Raw genomic sequence first — 22,000 nt, 5'->3', positions numbered from 1 at the left:
TGTCACATTCTTCCTGCCAGGAAACCTCTATAATCCAACTGTCTGCTGCCTGACCCCCCATAACCTGCACAGACATAGGTCAGCTCAGACTCTATGGGCTCTCATGGGATTATGGAGAGAGACAGGTGGAGAATCATTGCTGAGAGAAGGTTCTTTCCATTTTCAGGAGTTTGGGAAAGCACAGGGCCCAAGTTAAAGTTTAGCTGTTTGATTGTTCAATTGCTAAACAAACACGCAAAGCACACACACACACACACACACACACACACACAAACTACTATGTTTGCTGGACCTGAATTAAATCTTCTGCTCTGTTTGCAATCTTCCTCTGCCCTCTAGGGACCTATCATCAACCCATGGGCCGAATTGTCCTACCTTTATCCTTCGTGTGTGTGTGTGTGTGTGTGTGTGTGTGTTCACGTGTCTCGGGTGGAAGGAATGGCTGTCTGGTTCAGCCTGTCCTTTCATCCTGCTAATGTTGTTACTGAGGGAGTGTTACTTAGGAGATAATTAATGTGTCCCATTTTAGTGCAAAAATATACCTTGTCCCAGGTCACATGACAAATGTAACCATAAAAAGTTTAAAATGCTATTATTCAAAATTTATTTTCTCATAAAAAATGGTTCCTGAAATGATCATAATTTGAATAACTTACTCTATAGTTATAATACATTATGCCCTGGCTTGGGTCCAGGTTTGGTAATCTTGGAGCTGAGCGAGATCTCAGAGTTAGGGCTCTGCGGCTGCCGTCTCTGTTAGCAAGTCTTTCTTGGGGAGCTCAGTTCCATGGCCATTCCATTTTGCATCAACCTGAAGCCCAGGCTGCAGATCATCCATTTTATACTCTTTCCTCCTAGCCCCTAAAATGGCATTTCTTTGTGAAGTTATTGTAGAGGTACAAAGATTTTTAAAAAGTGGACTTTAGTTCTTAGATAAAGGAAAAGGCATGATCTGCCTGGAATCTTCAGGACTAACGTCCCCTATGTGCTTCTTCAGGGATTCTAAATCTTCGCTTTGGGGACCGCCCCCCCGCCAAGTTTGTCTGACCTCAGAGTCATCGGAAGTGCTTGGAAGCAGGAAGTCCATGGTCGTCATTTAATGATGAGGGTTGGTCCCAGAAACCTTCAGTGTTCCTGGTGCAGGGTGAGGGTGGGGGTCGCCACCTGATAGAGCTGCAACTATGCCAACGACAGCAATAAAGCACACATGTCCCTGCGGTGTACCCTGCTAACAGTTGCAGCTTACGGAGTGCCAGGCTCTGTGCTGGGAGCCCCACCTATACAGCGTTTCATTCATCTTTACAACCATCCTGTGGGAAAGCGGATGTGTTTCTGATGACTGCTGTAACAAATTACCATAGATTTAGTGGCCTAAAACAACACAAATTTATTATCTTATGTGTTCTGGAGGAAACGGGTCATATGGGGTTAAAATTAAGGTGTGGGCAGACTTGTGTTCCTTCCAAAAGCTCTAGGGGAGAATCTGTTTCCTTGCCTTTTCCAGCTCCTAGAAACTACCCTTCATTCCTTGGCTTGTGGCCCCTTCCTCCATCTTCCAAGCCAGGAGCATAGCATCCTCAAATCTCTCTCTCTCTGAGCTCTGCTTTTGTCATCACATCTCCATGTCTGGCTCTGATCCTCCTCTCTCTCTTATAAAGAGTCTTGTGATTACATTGAGTCACCAGATAATCCAGGATAATATCCCTAACTCAAGATCTTTAATTTAATCACATCTGCTAAGACTGTTTTGCCACATAAGGTCACGTAGTCTCAGGTTCTGGGGATACGTACTGATTTGAGGGCCATTATTCTGTCTCCCATAGAGAGGTACCATTATTAGTCCCACTTTACAGATAAGGAAACTGAGGCTCAGAAGTACTTGACCAAGGTCACTTGGCTGATGTGGAACATCTGGGACTTGAACCCCAGTGTGTCAGACTCCCTGGTTTACCATTTGGGTCAGCATGTACACTTTCTGCAATGACACACTTCCCCCTAGTGGTTAGTGGGTGCCTGCACCCCCCTAAACCCACAGGGGGTTCTGGGCAGCGCCCACATTGAGTAAAATTTTCTCATGCGGCAGATACAAAATCATGGTCCATTGGCTCCAATGCTGACCTGCCCAGCAAGGCCAGGATTCAGAAAACATTCTCCACCTTCCACACCTTACCACACCTGAATAGCCCACTGCCATTAGCCTCACCCCCAACCCTCATCCCTATTTGCTCTCTGTGCCTGGTGGGTTTTTGTTTTGTTCCTGGTCCATGGGCCAGGAGCATCGGCACACCTGGGCACTTATTAGAAATGCAGAATCTCTGGCCCCACCCAGACTTGCTAAATAAGAACCTGCATTTTATTTTTTAAGATTTTATTTATTTTTATTTTTTACCCCCAAAGCCCCATTGGATAGTTGTGTGTCGTAGCTGCACATCCTTCTAGTTGCTGTATGTGGGACTCGGCCTCAGGATGAACGGAGAAGTGGTGCCTCGATGCGCACCCGGGATCCGAACCCGGGCCACCAGCATCGCAGCGCGCGCACTTAACCACCAAGCCACAGGGCCGGCCCTGCATTTTATCTTTTATTTTTATTTTTTTGTGAGGAAGATCAGCCCTGAGCTAACATCCATGCTAATCCTCCTCTTTTTGCTGAGGAAGACCGGCCATGAGCTAACATCTGTTGCCAATCCTCCTCCTTTTTTTTCCTTTTTCTCCCCAAGGCCTGAGTTGTATGTCATAGTTGCACATCCTTCTAGTTGCTGTATGTGGGACGCGGCCTCAGCATGGCCAGACAAGTGGTGCATCGGTGTGCGCCCGGGATCTGAACCCGGGCCGCCAGTAGCAGAGTGCGTGCACTTAACCGCTAAGCCACGAGGCCGGCCCCAGAACCTGCATTTTAACCAGCTCCCCAGCAATTCACATGCACGTTAGAGTTTGAGAAGCACAGGTCTGGAGGACCATCCTCCACGTGGGCTGCTTCTCACCACACCTGTTTCTCCTTCTCTCCTGCCCCCTCTGCAAGTGTCTGGGGCCTTGACTCCAGCAACTTGGGAGAAAGCGTCAGTAAAATGTCTGTGTTGCTCTTTCTGTCTTAGCTTCTAAGAGTTGCCAGTGGAAAAGGCACCGCCTGGCAGTGCTTGGCAAGCCCTGCAGCTGGGTGGGGGCAACGACTCTGTGGCCGGCAGGTCTGGGGGCCCCGCCAGTTCCTCCTGCTGCAGCCTCTCTCCTGGGCAGTGGCTGGACAGCTGTCTGGGGCAGTGCTGGGCGTCTGATCCCTCCTACGGTGTACCAGCCCCAGGGAGAGGCAGGGGGAAGGTGCGAAATGACTTTGACCTTGGTGTTCAGTCCAATCCCTCTCACTGTGAAAGTGCTTCAACACGTTGGCCTGGTACGTTCTGAGCGCTGTGGAGTTTTGGCAGAGTGGCCGATAAGTATTTTTAGTTCTTTCCTCCTTAATGTTTGCCAGAAAACCACAGTCATTACTCATGAGGAGAGTAAGTTTCCTCCCTCCCAGTCTCCAGAAGAGTCCGGGTTTGCCCTCAGATGCCCACTGAGGGACCCCTGCCCTCGGCTTCTAAGTTGTCTCTGAAATCAGCACAACGCTGACATCTATGATAACGAACAGTGCTGTATCCTTTTTTAATAGAATAAGCCCTAAGCTTTTTTAAAAAATCATTTTTTTAAATTGTAGTAAAATATATATAACACAAAATTTACCATTTTAACCATTTTTAAGTGTACAGTTTGGTAGCATTAAGTACATTTATTTTGTTGTACAAACATCACAACCATCCACCTCCAGAACTTTTTCATCTTCCCCGAATGAATTTCTGTCCCATTAAATACTAACTCCCCATTCCACTGCCCACCTCCAGCCCTGGCCACCTCCATTCTGCCTTCTGTCTCTGTGATTCTGACTCCTCTAAGCACCTCATAGGAGTGGAATCACATTGTATTCGTCCTTCTGTAATTGGCACTTTTCACTTAGTGTCACGTCTTCAAGGTGCATCCATGTTGTAGCATCCTAACCTTCTTAAAAAATCACTCATCTAATTGACAAAAGTAATGCTAAATTAAAGCAGAACTACATTTTTTGTTTTAGGCAAGTGGTTTTTGATTAGTCCTAGCACATGTCTGCTACAGTGGAGCAATATCTGCTTTCACAAAAGGGCTAGCCAACTAGGAGGGTGCCAAACGCAGACCACCCCTCACTCCTTTATGGGAATGGTCTGGGGAAAGCTGGATGGCACCATCAGCCCAGGAGAGACAAGTCTACAGACATCTTTCCACAAATGCCAGGACGCCAGTTACCTCTGCCAAGGGGAAAGTGCCTGCATCCTCAGCATCTTCAATTCTGGTTCCCTGTGTGGATCTTATTTTTAATGGCAGTACCTTCCAGACCACAAGGGACGAGGCTCCCTCAGAAAAATCTCAGCATTAGTGGAGGGATAATGGCCCTAAGGATCTAGTTCAGTAAACACAGGATTCTTTTGTGAGGCACTTTCCAAATGAAGCACACACTTTGGGATTAATTAAACTCTTTTCTAGCTGTCTGACAGTGTAACCTTTCCTTTATGCTTCTTAGGGGGGCATACGATGTAAAAAGTCAAATCTATTATGTTCATGACTTGGAGGGAAAGATCTGGGACAAAATTACCTTACACACTGTTGTGTTTTTTTTTTTTGTTTGTTTGTTTTTAATTTTCTGAGTGTTGGATCAAGTGGAGAGCTCTTGGAGCTGTGTGTTAGGGAAACAACAGATTCAACCCAGAAGGAGAGTGATTTGGAATTAAAGCCATAGAGACCACTGATGACAGCGTGAACCCCCAATTTCTTGGCACACCTGGCGGAGATGTTAAGAAGGTATGTGAAAGTTGAGTGCTGACTGCTTAAGCTGTAGCCCATGTTCTTGTTCCAGTCTTGCATGTGTGACATTTAATTAATTTTACAGTTAATTCTTTTCACTGTTCCTTTTTTGACAGTGTCACTCTCTGATCTCTCAGCTGGTTGAGAAAAATCTCTATCAGTCATTACCCTTGCTGGAGCCCAGACAGGGTCATCTGACCGCAGCAGGAGGCAGTGAGGAGCAGCAGCAGGAGTGGAGCCGAGACAAGATTTCAATGCGAGGACAGTTTCCTGGAAGAAGCTTGGTCCAGAAGCTCCATCTCTGTGTCCCATGAGTACCTTTCAAAGCTTCCCTTTCCCTGGCCTCGATCTCCAGGAGCTTTGAAGAAATGCTTGCATTTTTAAGAATTTTTTTTTTTTTTAACTTTATGTCAAAGCAACACACACACACAGTAACAAATAAAAAAGTAGAAAAGAGATAATGTTGAAAGGCAACGTTCTCACTCCGGCCTTCTCCCAAAAGCGACTTTAGCTGTTTCTTGCTTTAATTCTTCTGGAATTTCCTGTGCTGCTCTATGGTTATACCTCTATTGTTTGATTTATCAATTGCTTTATCTTTTGACTCCTAAGAAGGAAGATAGGATTTAGCTCGTCTACCCACTCCTTCCTCTTTGCCCTCTTCTCTTTTTTATTTTTATAACTGCTTTATTGAGCTAGAATTCACATACCATAAAATTCACCCTGTTAAAGTGTTCAATTCAGTGGTTTTTTAGTATATTCACAAAGTTGTGCAACCATGTCTAAATCCAGTGTGCACCATTCTCTAAATCCAGAACATTTTCGTCCCCCCTAAAGAAACCCCATATCCCATAGCAGTCAGCCTTCACTCTTCCCTCCTCCCAACCTCTGGCAACTGCTAACTTCTCTACATCCTCATCAACACTTGCTATTTTTCTGTCTTTTTTCTTATAGTCAGCCTAGTGGATGTGAAGTGGTTTCTGATTGTTGTTTTGACTTACATTTCCCTAATTACTACTGATTTTGAGCATCTTTTCATGAGCTTATTGGTCATTTATTTATCTTCTTTGGAGAAATGTCTATATAAGTCCTTTGTCTTTTAAAATTGGACTGCTTGTTTGTCGTTGAGGTATAAGAATTCTTTATATATTCTGGATACCAGATCCTTATCAGATATAGGATTTGTAAATATTGTCTCCCATTCTATAGGCTGTCTTTTCACTTTCTTGGTGGTGTCCTTTGAATCACAAAAGTTTTAAATGTGGACAAAGTCCAATTAATCTATTTTTTCTTTTGTCACTTATACTTTTGGTATTATATCTAAGAAACCATTGCCTAATGCAAAGTCATGAATATTTACTTCTATGTTTTCTTCTAAAATTTTTATAGTCTTAGCTCTTACATTTAGGTCTCTGATAGGGATTATGTTGAATCCTGTGGACCAGTTTGTGGAGCTGCCATCTTAACAAGATTAAGTCTTCTAGTCCATGAACCTGGATTCTGTTTATTAAAGTCTTCTATAATTTCTTTCAATGATATTTTGTAGTTTTCAGTTTTTGATGCTGTTGCAAATGGAAATGTTTTCTTAATTTCATTTTCAGATTGTTCATTGTTAGTGTATAGAAATACAATTGATTTTTGTGTATTGATTTTGTATCCTGCAGCCTTGTTGAACTTGTGTAGTAGTTCTAATGTGTGTGTGTGTGTGTGTGTATGGATTCATTAGGATTTTCTATGTAGAAGATCATCATTTGTGAGTAGAGATAGTTTTACTTCTTCTTTCCAATCTAGATGCCTTATTTTTGCCTCCCTTAATTATCCTGACTCGACCCTCCAGCACAATATTGAGTAGAACTGGTGAGAGTGGCTAGCCTTGTCTTACTTCAGATTTTAGGGAAAGTATTCAGTCTTTCACCATTAAGTATGATGTTAACTGTGGGCTTTTCATAGATGGCCTTTATCAGAGTGAGGCAGTTCCCTTCTATTCCTAGCTTGTTGAGTGCTATTGATGTGAGAGAGTGTTGGATTTTGTCAACTGCTTTTTCTGTGTCTATTGAGATGATTATGTTGTTTTTGTCCTTCATTCTATTAATATGGTGTATTACATTGATTGGTTTTCATATGTAAATAAGCATTGCATGCCTGGGATAAATGCTACTTGGTCATATAATCTTTTTTATATGTTACTGGATTTGATTTGCAAGTATTTGGTTGAGAATTTTTGCATCTATATTCAAAAGGGGTATTGGTGTGTGATTTTTTTGTGTATGATGTCTTTGTCTGGTTTTGGTATCAAGGAATACTGCTCTCATAGAATGAGTTGGGAAGTGTTCCCTCCTGCTTTAATTTTTGGAAGAGTTTGTGAAGGATTGGTGTTAATTCTTCTTTAAACATTTGGTAGAATTCACCAGTGAAGCCATCTGGGCCTGGTCTTTTTGTTTTTTGGTGGGAAGTTTTTTGATTACTAATTCAATCTCTTTACTTGTTATAGATCTATTCATATTTTATATTTCTTCTTGAGTTTTCTCTCTTCTCTTAATGTTTGATATTTACATTATTATTTTAAATTCTTCTGTTAGTTACTTTCCTAACTTTAAATGATGGGCTTATCTCTTGATTTCTTGTACATCAACTATCTACAATTTCATCTGATCTTCCACTTTGTCAGATAAGGATATTTACACCCCATCCTTTCCTCCCTCCTTCCTTGTTATAAAATCTATTAGCTACATTTTCACAACATCAAGGTTGGTAACACTTGCATTCTGTCCTGATAACACAACCAAGTCTTGGGTGCTATGTCTGCGGTTTGAATCAAAAAGTTAAAAACCAGTGAATGGCTTTGCGTTATAAAGACATCCTCAGGAGTGTTTGATGCCTGGCCTGGGAGCAAACCCTGTGTCATTTTTCCAAATATAAAAAAAGTTACTATTATTATATTCCATTAATTGATTAAAAATATGACACATTTTGTTTGCTTCATTTTTGGACCATTATTTCTTGTACACTTTTTGTTGTTTTTCGTAGAGGGTCTCATTGTCTTTCTTTTCTTTGTTGGGGTGAATTGCCTTAATCCTAGTCTCAGTTCTTTTTCAAGCTCTCAGTTATTCCATCTATGTTCAACAGAGAGCTTCCTCCTGGAACTCTCTGCTTTCCTGCTTCAAACTGGACAGTTGCTTGCTAGATTCCTAGCAGCCTTTGAAAGCAGTTCTGCTTGATCCATCACTAAGCACTTGGCCCTCATTCTCTTCTTGGCCAGGGCATCTCAGCTCCTCTGAGCTCTGGCTCTTCCCTCCCTAGTTAGTCTCTTTCTGAATTACTTCTTTTTCCGATTTTTCTTCCTGTCATCATGAAATTTTGCTTTACCTCAGTTTTCCTGTCTCTAAAAGGAAAAGTCTTGATCTTTCTAGAATATAACTTCAGCAGAATTTAGAAGAAGGCAATGAGCTCATATTGAAAATCTGCCTCAAAATGCCCAGGAGAAAGAGGTGTGACACAAAATCAAGGAATTGATTTCATTGTTAATTTCTTGTGACTTTTCCCTGGTTTTGACTAATTATCCGTCCTACAGGCTAGATTAATTTCTGAATTTAATATCATTATATAGTGTTCAATCAGAAAAAGGGATAATCAAGGTTAAAAATGTTATACAATTAAGTCATAGGTTTCCTTTCCTCCTAAAATGGAAATGTTAAGAATTTACTTCAACGTTAAAATTAATCCAAATATTGATAAGTCTATCAGCAAGTTTTTGAGGAAGATAATTTAATGCATAATCCCTGCTGAGCATTTATTAAACATAAGACTGCTTACTTTAGCGGGAAAAATTTGTATTTGAATCAGGTGCTTCATTGGAAATTTTTTGGCTAAATTCAACACATATTTTAAAAGGCAAAAATAAATTGGATGGGGCCGGCCCTGTGGCTTGGTGGTTAAGTGCGCGCGCTGCGATGCTCGTGGCCCGGGTTCGGATCCCGGGTGCGCATTGAAGCACCACTTCTCCGTTCATCCTGAGGCCGAGTCCCGCATACAGCAACTAGAAGGATGTGCAGCTACGACATACAACTATCCACTGGGGCTTTGGGGGGAAAAAATAAAATAAATAAAATCTTTAAAAAAAAAAATTGGATGAGCAACTCTTCTTTGTAAGAAGAGGGAAAAACCATTTTATTATGAGCAGTAAATCAAGAAATCAGGCTTTTACACCTGTGAGCTTTAGGGGCAGACTGAGTGGATGCTCAGACTCTGACAGATCTCATGGCATCTCTCTTCCTATTATAAAGCAAATGGCAATGAGTCAAGTTTTTAAATTTGCACGAAAAATTCAGGCCAGAAATAAGGGTAAGGGTAAATTGAAGGATGTCAAAATCATATAAAAATTGAGATGTTTGGCCTCTCATGTGACTTTTAAGAAGATTTTATGATTTTTGCCTTCATCAACACAAACCTTTGGACAAATGTTAGATGAAACGTGCAAGTAGCTGCAAGAAAAATTGCCAGCTCATAAAATGTTTTACTTGTCTACCGTTCCCTCATGTGGTAAATAAGGAAGAAAACTTTATCTTTTGCCACCTTCCCAGGTGAAATAGTTAATATTTCTAGGCAAGTGGGCTGGTAGCTATTTGTGAGGCAGAGTTAAATAGATGCCATCTCAAAGATAATGCATATCACTTAGAACTTGAAATTGACACATCATAGGTTTCCCCCCTTAATTTATAGCGCAATAAAAGCAGCAATAAATGTAGGTGCACTCCACCCTTGCAGAGTTACCATTTTTACGATTTTGATAAGTTCACACTCCTGGTTTTACCCTCACACTGTCCCGGTCTCAAGTATTTAATATTTAACAATCTGTATTCTATAAATAATAGATGTGCCTGTCTTCACAACTGAAGATCAGCAGCAGATTTTATTGTTGACAAGAGTGATAATGTTCTCTCACCTTCTTAACTTTTTATGTTACTGTTAATTTTCCCTTTGTGGCTGCGAGTCGAGGGAGGGGTTTGGGTCATTCTGGAGAGAAATGGGCTGTAATAATCCAATTGGAACCAAGCACTAGGAGAAGCTTGGATAACTCTACGACCATTTCAGCAGTTTGAGGTCACAGACTCATGCAAATGTTGGAGCTGGAAGGCACCCCAGCAATCATCCATCGTCTTCCTGTTACAGAGAAGCAACTGAAAGTCTTCATCCAGTAAATCCTAGGCTCATGCCTACTAAGTGCAAAGAAGACCCTGCGGGAGAGCTGTTGGTGAAGGGATTTGGCCAAGGTGATGTGGCTAATATTGGCAGAATGGATGAAATTCAATTCAATTCAATAAATGGTTGGAAACCATTGAGAAAGAGAGTCCTGGCTCCCAAAAAGTTTAGCTCATATGATTTCCCCTGCTGAAAATCCTACAAATGGGCTTCTACTACACTTATAATAAAATCAATTCATCATCAGGGCCAACAAGTCCCTTGAGTTCTGGCTTCTTCCTTCTCCATCTAGTGGTCATATCAGCTCCTCAGACCAAGCTTTTTCCATCCTCAGGGTCCTTGTTCCCTGTGCCTGATGTGCATTTCCCCCAGATATCCCCACAGCTCCAGCTAAAACAGCACCCACTCACTGTCCCACACCCCCAGCGAGGCATCCTCTCCCCCATTTTCCTGCTTTGTTGACGTCGGAGAACTCATCCTGTAGGACACCATCCTATTTATTTGTTTTCTCTTTTGTTGTCTATCTTCTCCACTCTGCAAGGGCAGGACTTTGTCCCTGTCCTTTCCCACCATATCCTCAAGGCCAAGAACAGTGCCTGAGCCGGTACAGAAACAAAATTTTATCACGGTCAATGAATGAATAAAGAAGGAGGCAACTGATCTGAAAGCAATCACAGTGCTACGGGATGGTTATGCCCATCTTTTTTTTTTTTTTTGAGGAACATTCTTTTTTTTTTTTTTTTAAAGATTTTTTTTTATTTATTTTATTTTTTGCCCCCAAAGCCCCAGTAGATAGTTGTATGTCACTGCTGCACACCCTTCTAGTTGCTGTATGTGGGACTTGGCCCCAGGATGGACAGAGAAGTGGTGCCTCGATGCGCACCCGGGATCCGAACCCGGGCCGCCAGCATCGCAGCGCGCGCACTTAACCACCAAGCCACAGGGCTGGCCCGGTTATGCCCATCTTGCCTTCAAAGCCCATCTTGGTCAACCCTCTCCTGTGAAGCTGCCCCAATGTCCTTCCATGGAGGCGAGCTCTCCTTTGTTCTCCCCAGCACTTATTGTGACATTTCTTGGGATACCCATATTGTAACTGTCTGGTTACGACGATAGTTAATTTTATGTCAACTTGACTGGGCCACAGGATGCCTAGATTTAACATTATTTCTGGGTGTGTCTGTAATGGTGTTTCTGAATGAGATTAGCATTTAAATCTGTGGACTCAGTAAAGTAGATTGCCCTCCCCATTGCAGGTGGGCATCATCCGATCCTTGGAGGGCCTGAGTAGAACTAAAGGTGGAGGAAAGAGGGATTCACTCCTTTTTGTTTCCTGCCTGTCTGCTTCAGTTGGAGCGTCTTGCATTTTCTCCAGCCTGTGGACTGGGATTTAAACCATCGGCTCCCCTGGTTCTCAGGCCTTTGGCCTCACACTGAATTACACCACCGGCTCTCCTGGGTCCCCACCTTGCAGACGGCACACAGTGGGACTTCTCAGCCTCCGTAATCACTTGAGCCAGTTCCTCATAATCAGTCAATCTCTCTCTCGGTCTCTCTCTGTCTGTCTGTCTCTCTCTCCTACTGGCTGTTTCTCTGGAGAAGGCTGATCAGTACAGTTACCCTCCAGTCTCCCGCTCTAGAGGGCAGCTTGGAGTTCCTTCTCTAAGCGGGATGTCCAGCAGAGTCCTGAGTTTCTGGGAGGTCAGTGTGTGAACAAAGCTCTCTGACTGAATGGAGGTGAGTGTCTGGGATTTGTGTAAAGCATTTCTCCTCACAGATCATGAGCGTGTCATTGGTGGCTCCAGTTTGGTCTATGCTTTACTCAAAAGTTAATAGTACAGGGCCGGCTCTGTGGCTTAGCGGTTAAGTGCGCGCGCTCTGATGCTGGCGGCCTGGGTTCGGATCCCGGGCGCGCCCCAAGGCACCACTTCTCCGTCCAGCGCGGGGCCGAGTCCCACGTACAGCAACTAGAAGGATGTGAACCTATGACATACAACTATCTGCTGGGGCTTTGGGGGGAAAAAAAATGAATAAATAAAATCTTTAAAAAAAAAAAAAAAAAGTTAATAGTACAAAAAAAAAAAAAGTTAATAGTACGAAGCCTGCATTTCTTCCTTGCTTTCTGAACCCAGAATGAAGGCAGCCTAGTTCTCTTAGCTCAGCATGGTGAGTTAAATAGCCTTTGTAAACACAAACTGGAAATAACATAGAAAAAAATAAACAAACAAAATGTGCTTTGAGGGCCGGCCCCGTGGCTTAGCGGTTAAGTGTGCGCGCTCCGCTGCTGGCGGCCGGGTTCGATCCCGGGCGCGCACCGACGCACCACTTCTCCGGCCATGCTGAGGCCGCGTCCCACATACAGCAACTAGAAGGATGTGCAGCTATGACATACAACTATCTACTGGGGCTTTGGGGGAAAAAAATAAATAAAATTCAAAAAAAAAAAATGTGCTTTGAAAGTCTCCATTGGAGTCTCCAGGGCTTGCTTTCTTAATTCCTACAACCTCAAACAAGGGTACTACAATTTAAAATGAAAATGACTGGCTAGACAAGTAGAGAGCTGCTGCAGACCTCTAAAGGATAAAGAGCAAATAGCAATTGTTACGCCTTCCATTTCTAGTGTATCTTGCATTTTCAAAAGACCTTTTACAGGTATTCTCTGACATTCATAACAACTCGTGATATGCCGCAGTAGGTATTATGCACATTTTCAGACAAGGAAATCAAAACTCACAGAAGCCATGCGACTTGCCCAATGCCACTGTGTAACTTTGGCAAAGGGAGGCCTAGAATCCAGGCCTGGCCAGCGTCCAGTGTCGCTTGTAGGATGCTCCCCAATTGCAAAGTAACGCTAGGAACAACAGTGAAAGAAGCTGAGGACTTTCTGCTGATGCCACGACACCGATGGCCAAATGGGAGTTTGGAAGCAAACTCCCTCGAATTCCCTCCCCATTTCCTTTTCCCTTGTGCACGTTTACTGCTGACTCTGCGATGGTTTGGAGAATTAGTCTTGATAGTGGCTTCAGGCTGTCGTCAGCCTCATGTCACAAGGATGCCAGGGTCTTGTTGGATAATCCTCTGCAGCATTTCCTTGTGTCTTTTGGAGCCCTGGGTGCAAACTGTAAGGAAGTGTTTACTCCCAGGGTCGTGCATGTGCAGGGTGGGCACCCGAGGCCTCTCTTGCCTCCCCCTCATCCTGGCTCTGGCATTGAGTGCCCACAAAGCCTGCTGCTGGAGGGCGTGCAGGGAGGAGAATGTTGTGTTCAGTTGAGCATCATCATTTTAGGCTCTGGGTGGCTCATCAAGATTGCCTCTCGGTATGGGCAGAGTCTCCTTTCTATTTGTGTTCCAGCCACCCTTCCCCACCCTGCGTCCAGGAGGAGACTCGGTTTATCCCCCGATGAGGGAGAGCACTGACAGAGGCACGCCCTTCCCCTTCCCAGAGCCTGTCACTATAACTCGGGACTATTTTTGCCCAGAGAAAGTGGCCTCGAGGAATGGGGTACAAAATGAGGGAATTCTCTCCCTGTTCTTGACGCAGACTCCTTGTGTGCACTGGGACAAGCAGCTTCTCTTTCCAATCCAGAGTTTCCAGCTCTGGAAGTTGGGAAACAGTCTGGTGACCTGTCTCATCGAGCTGATAAAAAAATATTATATGCCAAATCAGTGCTGACTCAGCACCCACCGCTCATATGAAATTCCTGGCATAGTTATTTTCCTTCAATTCCAAGAACACATCAATGAATGGCAAGACAGTCACATTAGATGGATGGGCCACCAGACTGTGGGACTGTCAGAAGGGATGGATAACTCCATGTGGTTCTAAACCCATATTTGGTAAGCTTGGCAGTGTCTCATTAAGCATACAGCTGGATTGCTGTAAAGACTGAAACTTTTATTACAAAAAAGAAAAAGGACAGAATTCTTATGCACTTCAAATGATAAGGCGGGCTAGCTTAGAAGAGTTTCCCCTCTACCCTATTTAGAAAGAGTGAGACACAAAAAGATGCCACACCAAAAGAACAGTTGGTTTTATCTCAATCACACAAACATTGAAAAAGTGAGCCTTGTATTTGCCTAGTGTTTTAAAAACAACGCTTGGCATTTTTACCACTGTTTTCCTCTGCAGAGAAACTTTGTAACTGTCACAAGAGGAAAAGGGAGAAAAAAATGTCACAACGTTGTCATTCTTACCATTAAAAATTGTATAAGTCATCTGTGTTATGCTTGCCAGAGCAACTGGACACATATGTGTATAATTGGTTAAGTGCCCTCGACAAATGCTTGGATGTGGTCCCCTCTGCTTGCATGGGTGCATGTTAAATAAACAGAGCCAAGCTATAAATTAGGAAAGCTCCAGACAGGGCGCCTAGAAGGTAAAGGCATCAGAAAAGTCCCTTCCCACCCCAGCCTCCAACTTTCTAGTGTTTACCCCTCCCAGAGGTAAAGATTAAAGGGAGTGAGTGGGGGCTGATCATCCGGAGCAGCACTTCTCAAACTTCAAGAGTGCATCAGAATCACCGGGAGGATTGGTTAAAACACAGATCGCTGGGCTCCTCTTCTCCAGGAGTTTCTGATTCAGTAGGTCTGGAGTGGGACCCCAGGATCTGCATTTCTAACAATTTCCCAGATGATGCTGATGCAGCTAATCCGGGGACCCCACTTTGAGAATAACTGATTGAGAGGCATGTCCAGAAAAGGGTGTGTATTACTCACTTAGGGACATCCTCACTTCCGACACATCTGACTCCTCAATATTCTGAAAGTAGAGAGGTATTTACAGAAACTGTCCACATTTAACATAGGAAAACTGAAATCAACCCTTCACTCTTTCCTGGCACCTAAATCACGTTGACATTGACTCTGATAATCAAGAGATGATAGGGCTGTGCTTTGGCTGCATTCTAGTTCTCTAACAAAAGGCACTGACTACAAAATTATTAACATTTTATTCTTAACTATTCTTAAATTAATTATTAACATTTGTTCTTAAATTGTTAACATTTATAACAGGTTTATTCTCGATCTACCAGTGGCAGAATGAATGGGAAGTAAACTCTTGAATACTAGCGTTGTGACATGGTAGAGAGACTCCGAGGTCACGTCTCTTCCTGAGGGAAGCTGGAGGAATGGCGCTGGGAAGGAGTCAGCTCGCCCAGGGAGAGAATCGGCCCAGAGGACGATGCAGCCATCCAGTGGGAGCTTAATCCTCCCCCACAAACACGCCTCCCCCTCTTGGAATCATTCTTAACTTTTCCATTTCTATCACACTCCACACGCAATCCGCCAACAGATCCCAGCTGCTCTGCCTGAGTCGATCCAGAGTGCGACTTCTTCTCACCACCCCACTTCTCTCGCTCTGGTGCAACCCACCATCACCTCTGGCCATGATTACGCAATTGCTTTGTAACTGATCTTTCTGCTTTTCCGCTTGCCACCTGCCCCTCAACTGTCTGTTGTTCACACTGTGGCCAGATTGATGATTCCAGCCCATACGTCAGATCATGGCGCTCCTATCCCCTCTGATGGCTTCCCATTGCACTCAGAAGGAGAGCTGAAGTCCTGCATCAGATCCGCTTGCTCACAACTTTAAACTCTGAGCACATCTCCTGCCGTGTTCTCCTGTGCTCACTCAGCTACAGTCCTGTAGCCTCCTCACTCTTGCTCTTCCTCCAAACCACAGGGAAGCGCCTGCCCCAGGGCCTTTGCACTGGCTCTTCCCTCTGCCTGGGATGCTCTTCCCCCAGAGACCCACAGGGCTCTCCCTCACCTGCTTCGGTCTTTGCTCAAATATCCCCCGAGGGCTGCCTTTCCTGACTGCCCTTGTGGAAACTGCAGTTCCATCCCTCACTCTTGCTCCCCTCATCCTCCTTTTCTGCCTTATTTTCTTTCCACAGCACTTACCACTATCTAACGAATGTGTGTAAATTTTAAACTTTATTGTCTATCTCCCACCATGAGAATGTTAAAATCCACAAGAGCAGGAATGCCCACCTGTTTTGCTTCCAGGGCCTGCCACATGGTAGGTGCTAATAAATGTTTGTTAAGTGAGCTTCGATGTCAAGTGTGAGAGTAGGTGGGCCAAGAAATGAGAGCATCGGAGGATGACACGGGAGGGGAGAGGAGGACGGAAGGTAAGGTCTGTGAAAGGGAGCTGGTAGAAAACACATCCAGCCTGTTGGTCAGTCAGCAAGAGGCCGGCCAGCATCAAGCTGCGCACGGGCTCTGAGAGCCAAAAAGCATGTGCACTACGTAACGCCGTCTGATAGTTTCCCCCACTCCGTGTTTTCTCTTTTTCCTTCCCCTTTGTCAGGTAGGGGGCTGGCTCTGCATTGCACTGCCTCTGACAAGCTCTGGGGCTGGTAGATTGTAGGGGCAGCTGCAAGACTCTGACTCTTTTTTCTGAGAACCTAAACCCAGGGGTGAAAGGGAGGAGCAGAGTGGCTTGGAAGAAGCAAGAGGGTCCCCTGGGAGTGGGCACAGGGTGCCTCCCCCTCACGCCTTGGCACTAGCAATGATGCTGGAATCCAGGCATGACTAAGGGAGAGGAAAGGCCCAGGGATGGCTGAGAATGTCCTCCTCACCAGTGCAGACCCCACTGGGGATGGGTTTGATGCTGAAGTTAAGTTGGCCTTTAGACACAATATTTCTTATCACCTGAGTTTGTGAACAGAAGTTCACACTAATTACACATGTATTCCATTGTCTATACTATCTGTGCACAGCTAATCATCACAGTAAACAAGCTCCAAAGACCGAATCTGGGTTAATAAAGATACTCAATACTTACTGAGAATTTAATGTGTGTCAGGTCCTATGCCTGGTGCTTCACCATATATTATCTCATTTAATCTACACAACAATCTCTGAGGTAGGAACTATCCAGTCTTTATTTTACAGATGTCAAAACTGGGGCTCAAAGAAGTCAAATAATTCATATGATGTCATGCAGTGATGAGGGGTTAGAATTTGAACCCAGCTCCTTCCATCTCCAGAGGTTAGGCTCCTAGCCACTCCACCTTGGCTCCCAGCTTGGCCCGGTCCTGATTCACCCAGGAACTGGCTACAGTGGAGGATTTCCATCACCCATCACCAAGAGATTCAGACCCGGAAGATGGCACAGAGCCCTGGAATCTTTACTTTCATCAGGAGCTTTAGGTGAGTCTACTGGTTGGACACATTCAGGAAGCCCTGCGGGTAGTCTTCTGCCTCCTCCATGCAAGGTGATGACAATAAGAGTTTCTCCCCTACCTACCCATTCCAAAGAAGAAAAGATCAAGTCAGAATACACCACCTATTTGTAATGAGAGGCAAAAACTTTTACTCTGAAACATAAAATAAACCCTAATTAAAACCACCTTTCCTTCAACCTATAGACAGAACCAAGTCTCTGCCATCTTTGAAAACCAAGAAATCAAGAAAAGCCCTTGATTCCCTGTAGCTCTCACCCTATCTTCCTCCTGCTTCTGTAGCCACCTGTGTCCGTGTCTTTACTTCCTCACTTCCTCAGGCCTTCCTTTCCTTCACTTCACTTCCTTCAGTCATTCCTTAACCTCCTATAGCTTGGCTTCTGCCCTTTTGTTTCCACAGAAACTGGGCTCATGAAAATCCCCAGTAACTTCCAGGTTGGACTCACATCCACCCTCTAACTTGATTTCTTTTTTTTCTTCTTCTTCTTTTTTTTTTTTTTGTGAGGAAGATTAGCCCTGAGCTAACATCTGTTCCAATCCTCCCCTTTTTGCTGGGGAAGATTGGCCCTGGGCTAACATCCATAACCATCTTCCTCTACTTTATATGGGACGCTGCCACAGCATGGCTTGACAAGCAGTGCATTGGTGCACACCCGGGATCCGAACCTGAGAACCCTGGGCTGCCGCAGTGGAGGGCGTGGACTTAACTGCTACACCACTGGGCAGGCCCCATGATTTCTTTTTTTATTGTGGTAAAATATACATAGCATAAAATTTACCATTTTAACCACTTTTAAGTGTACAGTTTGGTGGCATTAAGTATATTCACATTGTTGTGCAACCATCACCACCATCCATCTCCAGAACTTTTTCATCTTCCCAAATTGAAGAATACCCACTAAACACTAACTCCCCATTTTCCCCTCCTCCAAGCCCCTGCCAACCACCATTCTACTCTCTGCGTCTATGATTTTGACTCCTCTAGGGACTCATATAATGGAAACATACAGTATTTGTCCTTTTGTGACTGGCTTATTTTTTTTTGATTGATTGATTTATTTTTTTGCTGAGGAAGATTAGCCCTGAGCTAACATCTGTTGCCAATCTTCCTCTTTTTTTGCTTGAGGAAGATAGCCCTGAGCTAACATCTGTGCCAATCTTCCTCTGTTTTGTATGTAGGTCACCACCATAGCATGGTTGATGAGTGGTGTAGGTCCACGCCTGGAATCTGAACCTGCGAACCAGGGCCACCGAAGCAGAGTGTGCCAAACTTAACCACTAGGCCACGGGGCCGGCCCCTGTGACTGGCTTATTTGTGACTTAGCATAATGTCTTCAAGTTCATCCACATTGTAGCATTGTCAGAATTTCCTTCCTTTTTACGGCTGCATAGTATTCCATTGTATGGATATACCACATTTTGTGTATTCATTTATCCATCCGTGGACACTTGGGTTGCTCTTACCTTTTGGCTACTGTAAATAACACTGCTATAAACATGGGTGTACAAATATCTGTTCAAGTCTCTGCTTTCAGTTCTTTTGGGTATATACCTGGGAGAAGAATTTCTAGATCATATGGTAATTCTATGTTTAACATTTTTAGGAATTGTCATACTATTTTCCACAGAGGATGCACCATTTTACATTTCCACTGGCGGTGCACAAGGATTCCAGCTCCTCCACATCCTTGCCAACACTTTTTATTTTTTTGGTTTTTCCCGTTTTTGATAACAGTCATTCTAGTGAATGTGAAGTGGTTCTAACTTGACTTTTCTGTGGCATTTGACTCTATGGACAATTCCTTCTTAAAACCCCCTTCCTTCCTTTCCTCCATACTCTCTGGGTTTTCTTTCTACTTTTCTAGCTGTTTTTTTCCTTCAGTTTCCAACCACCTCACCAACGTTAGTGTTGCCAGGACTGCATCCTAGGTGCGTCACTCCTTGTACTCACGTACCCATATATTCATACACTCCATATATTTTATATAACTCATATATATGGATTCTTAAACCTATATACCCAATCCAGACCCTTTTTCTGAGCTCTGGACTTGTTTTTCCAACCATCTACTAAAAATAGAAGTTAAAAAACATTTGAAAAAGCTAATATTTATGTCAGGAACTGGGATGAGTGGTTTTTAAGCACTTTGTCATTTAAACTTTGTGTTTAATCATTTGACATTCTCACCACCCCTAATATTAACCCTATATTGCCATTTAGGAGACTGAGGCTTAGAGAAGTAACTTCAAGGTCACTTTACTCCAAAATCCATGTGTTTCACCACCTCCCCATCTGACAATTACTGGCCATTCCAGACTCCTTAGAGAAGACAATTCTCACCCTGAGTTGTAATTATGTGTTTCCTTCTGTCTCTGTTACTGGACAAGAACGGATGAGGACAGTGTCAAAACTTTGCGTTTTAAATGTTTATTTACTACTGTATTCACAGGTGCATAGTGGTTGGTGTCAGAGTACACGCCCAGTCAGTGCTTGTTAATATATGAGTGAATGGGTAGACCGCGGGCATCTCCTACCATATGTATTCATGATCACCTAATACATACATGTCATCTACTAAAGAAATTAATATGTTTCAATTTGTGTTGTTTTAGAGCAAATATTTTATGATTAAATATTACTTGTAGGGAGAACCTCACAGGATGTGAGATTGAATTTTTTTCTGGACAAGGGCAGAAAGGGTAAAGAAATACTTTGCAGATGCTAAAGAGAGAGGAAATTTAAACTTTTATTTATTTATTTTTTTTGTTTTTTTTGTGAGGAAGATCAGCCCTGAGCTAACATCCATGCTAATCCTCCTCTTTTTTTTTTTGCTGAGGAAGACCCGCTCTGAGCTAACATCTATTGCCAATCCTCCTCCTTTTTTTCCCCTAAAGCCCCAGTAGATAGTTGTACGCCATAGTCACACATCCTTCTAGTTGCTGTATGTGGGACGAGGCCTCAGCACGGCCAGAGAAGCGGTGCGACGGTGCGCGCCCAGCATCCGAACCCGCGCTGCCAGTAGCAGAGCAAACGCACTTAACCACTAAGCCACGGGGCAGGCCCTAAACTTTTAATTTCACTATTAAGTAACTCAATATATTTAATAATTATTGTCCAGTATTTTGTGTTTTGCTTCAGAAGATAACATCATTTGAATAACGATAGCAAATTCATTTTAAAAACAGGACTGCTACTCTTAAAAACAATGCATTTTAAAAATAGGTAGCAAGTATATGGTAAAAAAAAAAATCAGATATATGGAAGGGTTTCTGATGAGAAGTCTCCTTCCCACTCCTGTCCTCCAGGCCCCCAAGTCTTTATGTCAGAGGTAACCCCCTGTTACTGGTTTCCTGTTATCACTTCAAAGTATGCTCAGCATTCACAAGCATTTATAAATGTCCCTTCCTGCCTTTTTTTTTTTAAACAAATGGTAACACCTTTTCTGTACCTGGATTTTTCACTTTGCAATATATCTTGGCAATTGTTCCATATCAGTACGCAGAGAGCAGTCTCATACATCTTCATGGGCATAACCAGCATTGCTTAAACTTTTCTACCAAAGTACCTGGGATGGCAGAAACACATAGGCTGCAGCAAGGACACACTTTATTTGAAATCTTCAGTTTTATGTGCGTTTCATGCCAATTTTTCACCCTGTTTCCTAATGCATCTGTGCTTATTTTAATATAAAGATCATATTTTAAAACAGATGCTCTAGAAAGATGGACTTTGTTTATTCTGAGATTTATACACCTCTGCAGGCACACACACCCCGGTTTAACATGGAAACATGGCATTGTGGGGGCTTCACAGAGACATTATGAGGCAGGCAGAGCAGGAATTATTATTATTTTATTTATTCATTTTTTTGAGGAAGATTGGCCCTGCGCTAACACCTGTTGCCAATCTTCCTCTTTTTCTTTTTTCTCCCAAAAGCCCCAGTACATAGTTGTGCATCATAGTTGTAGAGTTGTAGCTCTTCTACATGGGACACCACCTCAGCATGGCTTGATGAGTGGTGAGTAGGTCCATGCCTAGGATCTGAACCTGTGAACACGGGGCCGCCGAAGCGGAACACATGAACTTAACTGATATGCTACCAGGCCGGCCCCCAGGGCAGGGATTATTAAGCCCCTTCTGAAGATGAGGTGACTGGCATTCAGTGATGTTGAGTGACCTGCCCCAGGTGACAGAGCCTGTGGGGGCACAGCCAGGAGGGCACCAGCACGTGATAATACATCATACTGCCTCTCAGATTACGGACAAAAGATATAGAACACTGGGATCTTAAAAGACAAGTGGAGCAGGGTTTACATTGAAGGGATACTTGCATAGCATGTTTGCTGAATGTGGGATGAAAATGTAGCCTTAGTTAACGCGGCAGGAAATGGGACCAGAGCTCTTTTGTTTTAAAAAGCACCAAAGTACTGAATTTTAGTGTCAGAATAGTCCGTATCAGTTATGGGCCGAAATGCGTTCCCCCAAAATTTGTATGTTGAAGCCCTAGTTCCTGGTAACTCAGAATGTGACTGTATTGGGAGACAGAGCCTTGAAAGAGATGATTATGCTAAAATGAGGTCATTAGGGTTGGTCCTAATCCAATATGACTGGTGTCTTTATAAGAAGAGGAAATCTGGACACAGAGAGGCACCAAGAATGCTCGTGTGTAAAGGAAAGACCATGTGCGGACACAGAAGACGGCAATCTACAAACCAAGGAGAAAGGCCTCAGGAGAAACCAACCCTGCCAACAC

The sequence above is a fragment of the Ceratotherium simum genome, chromosome 22 (assembly GCF_057802395.1).
Source record: "Ceratotherium simum simum isolate JZ-2026a chromosome 22, ASM5780239v1, whole genome shotgun sequence".
NCBI lineage: Eukaryota > Metazoa > Chordata > Mammalia > Perissodactyla > Rhinocerotidae > Ceratotherium > Ceratotherium simum.
The sequence above is the reverse complement of the archived record's forward strand: the minus strand, read 5'-3'. Positions refer to the sequence as shown.